The 8,354-nt window shown below is 46.5% G+C and overlaps 1 long non-coding RNA gene across 1 annotated transcript; it reads right to left on the reverse strand.

The window, feature by feature from the left end:
• Positions 1–2,933: 2,933 nt before the first annotated feature.
• Positions 2,934–7,755, reverse strand: LOC139355614 (uncharacterized). The gene is made up of 3 exons (XR_011606370.1): positions 6,013–7,755; positions 4,462–4,621; positions 2,934–3,858 (listed from the first exon to the last, which is right to left on the reverse strand). It is a non-coding gene; the product is annotated as an uncharacterized lncRNA (long non-coding RNA).
• Between the last annotated feature and the right edge of the window lie 599 nt (positions 7,756–8,354).

Consider the following 8,354-nt stretch of genomic DNA (forward strand, 5'->3'; position numbering starts at 1 on the left):
GGTGCCTCCTGCATGCTTGTTTTGTCCTAGGTGCAAGCATGGATCACCTTGCTGGGGTGACCGTGGAGGAAAAATTAAATATTTAAATTGGAACTCAATTGAACATGGACACAAACAAGGATCACCAAGTCCCGGAACAGGTTGTGTGAGCCCCTTGAGGCGTTCATCAGTGCCGTTTCAGAGAAATCTCTATTTCGATCTATTCCTATACATTAGTTATTAAAAAACAATAGACAATCGCCAAGACAAGTTGACATTTTGTGTTCCCTGAGCCCAGTCTCGAAGGGCCCTCGTGACTGGGCCTCATCCCAAACAACTGGTTACAAAAAGAGCTCGGGTCCCAGACCGCACCGAAGCTTCATGAGACCTCTCCTCATCTGTGCACGGATGAGTGGCGGACTCTGGAGCCCAGGACGCTGCTTCCCAGTCTGGTGGTGAATCCTCCATAGTCTGGTGAGTGTAAATATCTTTTCCCTTCTCCCCTTCCCATTGCAATTTGCTTATTAGATCAATCTGCTTATTATTATATCATTTGCTTATTATAGTTCCATTGCCATTTACGTGAGATAAAGCTTGTTTACCTTTAAAGGTATTGTGTGTGTGCATGTCTTTTCTTCTCCCTTCATGTGTTTCCCACACAGAACATTTCTGGCATCACCAACAGGATCCGAAAGCGAAAGCATGCCATTTTCCGGTGGCAAAGACCGGCTGGGAGCTCAGGGCCTTCCCATATCCTGGGATGGGAACTCCCCAGTTCTCCCTCTTGGCCATTGAGCAGTCCAAGGGAACTGACCTTTGTGAAAACTGGGGATATAAATTAGTGCATTTTGAACCGTTGGCTGTGCGTGAGGTGCTGCAGGGAATACCAGTTGGTAAAGGGGACACTGAGGGAATTTCCTGGCATGGATGATGCTTGCTTACTGCTTATAAATTGATGTGTCAAAATAGGAACTGGTTGCTTCAAGAGAAATGTAAGCTGGAAAAGGAAAATGCGAATCTGATTTCCAGACTGGCCCTGGCCTGACGCCAGGCCTCTGTCTTGACTGACCAGCTCAAAGCTCTCAGCCTATTGCTGAAGGCAGCAGCTGTCTGAGTAGCCCAGTCAGGGTAGAACTGAAGAACTAGTCAGCTGAGGCTTGGAGCAGGTAAAACCCCAGCTCCAATCTCAAGGATAAGAAATTAACCCTAGTAAAATTTGAGGACCTGCACAAACTATAAAATTCCTTGGCATCCCGTGGAATGCAGGGAAATAGTTTATTTTACCAAAAGCTAAGGCTAAAATACTACAATTTGCAAGCCCTACCACTAAAAAGGAGGTCCAAACCTTTGTTGGCTTATTTGGATTCTGGAGACATCGTATTCCCCACTTGGGTAACATATTACAACCTCTGCATGCTGTCACTAGAAAACGCTATGACTTTCACTGGGGAGAGAAAGAGAGCATGGCTTTTAACAAGCTTAACAAGCTAAACAGGTGGTACAACTGGCCCTGGGTCTATGGCTTTTACGGGATGGGCCAGTAGAACTGCAAGTAACTGTCGTAGAACAACATGCTAATAGGAGCCTTAGGCAGAAACAAGATGGGAAGAGGGTATCTTTGGAGTTTTGGACCCAGAAGCTGTCAGAGGCTGGCAAAGCTTATAACCCTTTTAAAATTCAGCTGTTAGCTTGCTATTGGGCCTTGCTGGAAACAGAGCACCTCGCTTTGACCATGATGTCTTTATGACTATGACTCGAGTCATGAGTTCCCCCAGAACTCACCAGTTCTGATGAAGGAAGCGGTGGGAGCACCAGCAGGCTGAATTGGTAGCCGTCCTCCAAGCTATTTAGGAGGAGGCCAGAGGGATTTGTCACTTGTATACCAATTCTTGGTGAGTAGCAGATGGTCTTACTACCTGGATGTCCCAATGGCAACAAAACAAATGGTTAATTGGGAATAAAGAGGTTTGGGGAAAATAATACTGGGAAGATATCTGGATCCTGGTGCACACCACCATTATCACTGTTCTCCATGCTGATGCTCATGTGTCTCTGCTTTCTCTTAACAGACTGTTTAATCAGCAGGCAGATCAACAGGCCAACATTTCCACCATATCTGCAAACTTGAATGTGGATGAATGGTTTACAACACGTTCAAGCCTTACAATGAGAAGCATTACAGTGTATGGTGATATAATTGATCGCGATTGCCGGGGAGAGTTAAAACTCATTGTGTACAATACCACTCCAAATTCTTTTGCTATAAAACCACAGATGTGGGTTGCTCAATTATCAGTGGTACCTTGTCAACAATTAACCCCTGAGGAAATTTCTGCCCCAATAGAAACAACACATAGAACCGGAGAATTTGGGTCAGTCGGAGTGGGTAACTTAAAACCTGGAACCAAAATATGGGTACAGCGTCCATCAGGTCCCGCCCGTAAGGCTGGTCACCTTGTAGTCATGGGAGCAAAAAATGAAGGCAAAATACAATTTCCTAAAGACGAAAAACAATGCCATGTTCCCCTCCGGTTTTGTTATTACGAATAATCTGTCTGCTAGAAATCAGGTCGTCATGTCTGAGGCTGAGAACGAGTTCATCAACTGGGTAGCCACTGCCGCAACAGAAGCCAACTGCAGTCAGTGCTGCCTGTTCATCGAGCTGCCGGAGGCCGCCAGGAATGGGCGACCTTGGAGAGTCATCCCTGCTAACATTTCTGAATGGATATGCCGATGCCAATGGGGATGGGATAATATCATTTGTAATCCAACCTGGACTTCTTTTAAACAAAAAACTGTCTATTTTTGCCCAAGCTCAAATGAGACACAGCACCTTTGTTACTTAAATTACACATTATAGCAATACAATTATAGCAGAGCCCTTCCTATTCTGGGGGGCCCTCTGGGTATGTGGATCCTATAGGTGGCGATACCTGCCCCCACACTGGTCGGAGAGATGCACTAGGGGGTGGCCATTAATTTCATTCACGATCTGGGGTAATATTCCCCTCCCCAGTAGTCTAGATGCTTACAAACACCTCTGGTTGCGAATGCGCCGGACTCCCTGGTGGTGGTACCCTATCACAGTATTCTCCCCTGCCGCCGGTACAATCCTGTTTCAGCAACAAATTTAAATACTATGTTTTCATGTAGGAAAGCTCGAAATGATAGTAGCCCTGGACTTCTGTTGTTATCAGATGAATTTGCTCAGCTGCATACTGTTGTGTCGCAACATCAAATGGCATTAGATATGCTTCCCGCAGCCCAAAGAGGGGTCTGCACCTTACTGCACACTGAATGTTGTATGTATGTCCCTGGCAGTTCTCACAACGGGACTCTCCTTGCAAAGCCATGCTGGGTGTGGTTTTTATTAATCATGTTTTTAATTCTCCTGTGCTTACTCTGTCTCTGTAATCTGTATCCACTATGCCTTCCCCATGTAACTGTAAGGGTATTTTCTTACAATTGAGTATTAAATGGAGGCCGAATGTGGAGGAAAAGTTAAATATTAAATCTGAACTCAATTGAACATGGACACAAACAATGGTCACCAAGTCCCGGAACAGGTCGTGTGAGCCCCTTGAGGCATTCATCCAGTGCTGTTTCAGAAAAAAATCTCTATTTCAATCTATTCCTATATGGTAGTTATCGAAAAACAGAAGACAATCGCAAAAACAAGTTGACCTTTTCGTCTTCTTTGAGCCCAGTTGTGAAGGGCCCTCGTGAATGGGCCTCATGCCAAACAACTTGTTACAAAAAGAGCTACAGTCTTAGACTGCACCGAAGCTTCACTAGACCTCTCCTCGTCTGTCCCAGATGAGTGGCCGACTCCGGAGTCCAGGCTGTTGCTTCCCAGTCTGATGGTGAATCCTCCACAGTCTGGCGAGTGTAAATATATATATATATATATATCTTTTCCCTTCTCCCCTTCCCATTGCAATTTGCTTATTATATCATTTGCTTATTACATCCATTTGCTTATTTTAATTTGCCTATTACATTAATTTTCTTATTGTATCTGCCTTGCCATTTACATGGAATAAAGCTTGTTTACTCTTAAAGGTATTGTGTGTGTGCCTTTTCTTCTCCCCTCGCGTGTCTCCCGCACAGAACAGTGATGCACCAGCAGAGCTTCAGGGCTTAAAGGGAAATGCATCTATTCCGGTCCTTAAAGCACTTCTGGCTCCTGCAGCTTCATTCTGGCCTGGTTAGCTTAAGTCTGAAATTTGACAAATGACACTCTTCTGGGCTCAGCCAAGGTGCCAAGTTTGGGTGGATGGGGTGACGCCCAGCACCGACCCTGCCATTTGGAAGTTTTCAACAAAGTGAGTCAGAACTCACTCTGAAGCCACATCATTTCCACCGAGCCCATCTGGCTGCCTTTGTTGGATGCTAGGGGATAAAGGAAGGAAGGAAAAGGAAAGGATATCCTGTTACGAAGCATCAGTCAGCACCTTTTAAACTGTAGGATCAAGAACTCACCTCTTGGATGGCACCATTCTGGTGGGTGTGGCCACTGCCCTCGTGGGTGGAGTTGGGGCCTGAGACTGTGCCACACACACCCGTTCATCCCCCAAAGTGTCAGTCACACACTGGGGACAAAGTGGACACTTCTTGCCTGGATGTCGATGTCCCGAGCTGGCTGAGAGAGGAGAGGTGCTAATAGTCAAGATCGCCCTGAAAAGTCTAAAACATTCACACAGCCTGGATTGGTCTATCGATGTGGTTTGGTGTCTAGATGAAGCAGTTGGCATGTGTTCAAGGGACTGTGCTGTAAGAACAGCAGGAGCGTTTGGACAAGAAGTTTCTCCCAATCCAGCTAGGTGCAAAATGTGAGCGTGGTGGCCTGGCTGGGGGCAGCAGATCCAAGCCCCTCTCTGGCAGAGAATGGGGTGGGGCAGGGGACACCTCACCACTGAGGCTACGTTTTTCTCTCAGGAGGACGAGCCCGCCTCCTTTCTTAGTCTCCCTCCTCTTCACTGAGCTCATATGGCTTGAATTCCTCTAAGGAAAATGTAGGCCTGTTGGGCTTTACTGTATTAATGATGAATTCATAAATGAGTGAATAAATGAGCAATATTGGTTGTGCCCTTCTGAGGACCTCTGGATGCTGAGGGTGATCTCTGCTCCAGGCTTCTCATGGTCTAGCGCTGGGAAGTCAGGAACCCACACGTGGACCCTCTGTTCCCAGGCCAGGACCTGTTACTCAGCTCTCATCTCTGCCTTGCTGGACAGAAGTTCAACCCAGTGTTCCAAATGACTGCATCATGGGAGTGGGTCTCTACCTTCACTCTGCTGTCTAAACGTCTTTGTCTGCCTTTGAAGAGTATTCACATTCTGCCTCCAAATTACATTTCCATCTCACCTCTTATGATCCCTTTCACCCTCCTGAATCAGTAGCATCCAATGCAGTGTCTTTCTTCTGTCCTCTGAGTCTTTACAGGGAGTTCCTGATCCCGTTAGACTCCTTCGACCCTCATTCCTGAAGCTCCCTCTCCTGTAAGCCTTCCTCAGCACCCTCCCACAAGCCTGGTCAGTCCTCCTCTGCTTCCTCCAGCATATTTTTCATTTCCCTTTTGCTTTACAAATGACAATGCAACATGCATCTATTTTCCTTGCAAAATCGTGTTCTCTTTGAAAAGAGGGTCATTATTTATCCTCATGTGGCTGGTACCTACAACACGCCTAATTCATGGCAGGTGCCCAAGGCCCCTGTGGGTTTAATGGAATAGTCAGGCTTCCTGGACAGACATCCCCAGGGAGGGAGCAGCGTGGAAGGAAGCCCTTCTCCTGATTCCAGAGAGGAGATGGAGCAAGGATGTGGGTGCGGCTGTGCATGTGGCAGCTGCCTCCTCTTCTAGAATCAGGTCATGTTGGATGACTTTGGTGCCAAGGGGCAACAATCCCCTCTATATCATCATTATGTACATTTAATTTTTGATTTTAAAAAAAGTGATGTGACATTTTTGCAATCATGGGAAAACCTGTCTCGTTTTTTTCCCCCCCCCAGAAAAAGGATTTTAATAATCTCACCTCTTTAAGCAGCTCACGGTAGGAACCCTTGCCTTGGTCTCAGCGGGGACCAGCTGTACTGTCCCCGTCACCATCCCTGATCCAGCTAAGACCTTCCTTGGGAAAGTCCTTTGGAAAGTCCTTCCTTTGGAAATTTCCCAGAAGAATCTGAAACTGCAACGGGAGGAGATGGTGCCTCTGGCCTTTGTGGTAAGGCAAAGGCAGTTCCGGGCCTGCCACGGAGTCCCCACCCCCTCTCCCACCGCAAGGGAAGAAACGCAGACACAGTACCGAGCTATGCCACCAGGGGCAGGAGACCAGGCACTTCACGCAGACCCCAATTTGAAGCTCAGCGCAGCCTTCCAGACTCTCACTGCCTGTGCGGTAGACCCTTTAGGCATATCCACCCACACCCCAACATGCACTTGTCAGAGCTTGCCTGCCTTCCTCCCCCCTGACTATGCCTCCTTCCCTCCTGGCTGACTCCACACACCCACATGGGAAGGAGACAATGCCTTCTCCTCCAAGAGCTCCCCCAAGAGTCCCAGAGAACCCCCTTCTTCTCCCTAAAAGGAACAGATGCATCTGCAACTTTTATTTCTTGAAAAGTGCCAAATTACGTTTTAAAGCCACTTCCATCATCTGATCTCCATGTTGCTTTTCACAGATGTGTTTGGAGGGTGGGGAAGGTGCAGAGGAGACATTTGTTTCCTGTTTCAGCCCAGATTGGAGAATGGGTGAAAGTAAAATATTTATGTTCTTTGTACCCAGCTTGTTTTTCCTGTTTTCCTTCAAAACAAGAGGTCAGAGCCCTTATGAATGAACAGATTGTTGACTTCGATGTCTGAAAACACCCAAAATATCTCCTATTAAGGCCCCCGTTCCACTTCCTTTGTTCTGCCTGGGCGGATGAAGCTGTCTGTGTTCCAGAAACAGAATTTCAAATTAGATTATTTGAATGAAATCAGCAGCTGTTGATTCAGAAGAAATGAAGAGCTGGTGTCATCAGATCCTTGAGCAAGAAGAGACCTCAGGAAAACATCTGGCCCAGGCTCCTGCACAAGCCAGTGGGTGCCCTGGCTAGATGCAATGGAACAGATGGTTTGCATTCTCTTACTGAAGGTCCCCAGGGACAAAATGCCACATCTCCCAGGCCGCCCATTGCTGACTGGCCATTTATAGAAACATTTGTTTGAGTTGAGCTCCTGCTTGCAGGAAGTAATAGCTTTCAGGGAATATTGTTTGGGTGGGGAGAGAGAGAGGGAGAGAGAGAGAGTTTCTACTCAATTCCTGGAAACGGCTTGAGAGCCACAGAAAAGCGTTAGCACAAAGGGCCCTAGAAGTGAGTCAAGGAACCTGCTGGTACCTCTCTGAAGTGTTCCCATCTAGGATTTCAGATGCAGCCCTTGTGAAGGTTAACTTTGTGTGTCAACTTAGTTGGGCTGAGATATTAGCCAAATATTATTCTGAATGTATCTGCAATGTGTTTTTTGATGAGATTAGCATTCAAATTAGTAGATTCGAGTAAAGCAGATGAGCTCCATAATGCAGGTGGGCCTTATCCAATTAGGTGAAGGCTTAAATAGAACAAAAGATTTAGCGCCTCTGAGCAGGAGGGAACTCTACCAGCAGAGGGTCTTTGGACTTGAACTACAACATCAGCTCTTCCTGGCTCACTGAAAGCCTGCCTTTTGACTCAAAGTGCAACTCTTTTCGGAGTCTCCCGCCCACCAGACTCCTTCATCAGATTTTGGACTTGCCAAATCTTCACCATTGCATGAGCCAATTCCTTAAATATATATATATATATACACACACACACACACACACACACACACAGAGACACACACACACATCCTGTCGATTCTGTTTCTCTGAAGAATCCTGACTAAAACTCCAAGAAGTGGCCCCCAAAAGAGCACAGGGTGAGATGGTTCCAAAATAACAGACTATAGAATTCTACATGCTCTAGAAAGAAATCTTTTGAAAGATGTTTTATTTTCCTATTTCAGTCTCAGCATGTTCCTGCTTTTCCTATATTTAAGGATACATCATGCCTGCAGAATTACACACTCCATTCTACCTTCAAGACATCCTGCCAGCATCTGCACTCAGCCACCAAGTAGGAGCCCCAGTGCCCATCTCCTGCCAGAACGGCTGCTTTGGGTGGTCTTCTCATTTGCTTCTGTACGTGGTAGCCAAAGTTTCTTTCTAAAATGCAAATCTGATCACACCTGAGCTAGAACAGACCACTGGAGTCTGGTTTGAGGATGGAAAGGCCCTGACTTGGACTCTTTTTTGGTTGCTTTTACTCTAGTTTACTCCAAAGCCGCTAAGAGACCACAAAAAGACCATGTGCTCCT

The sequence above is a fragment of the Macaca nemestrina genome, chromosome 1, assembly GCF_043159975.1.
Source record: "Macaca nemestrina isolate mMacNem1 chromosome 1, mMacNem.hap1, whole genome shotgun sequence".
Taxonomy (NCBI): Eukaryota; Metazoa; Chordata; class Mammalia; order Primates; family Cercopithecidae; genus Macaca; species Macaca nemestrina.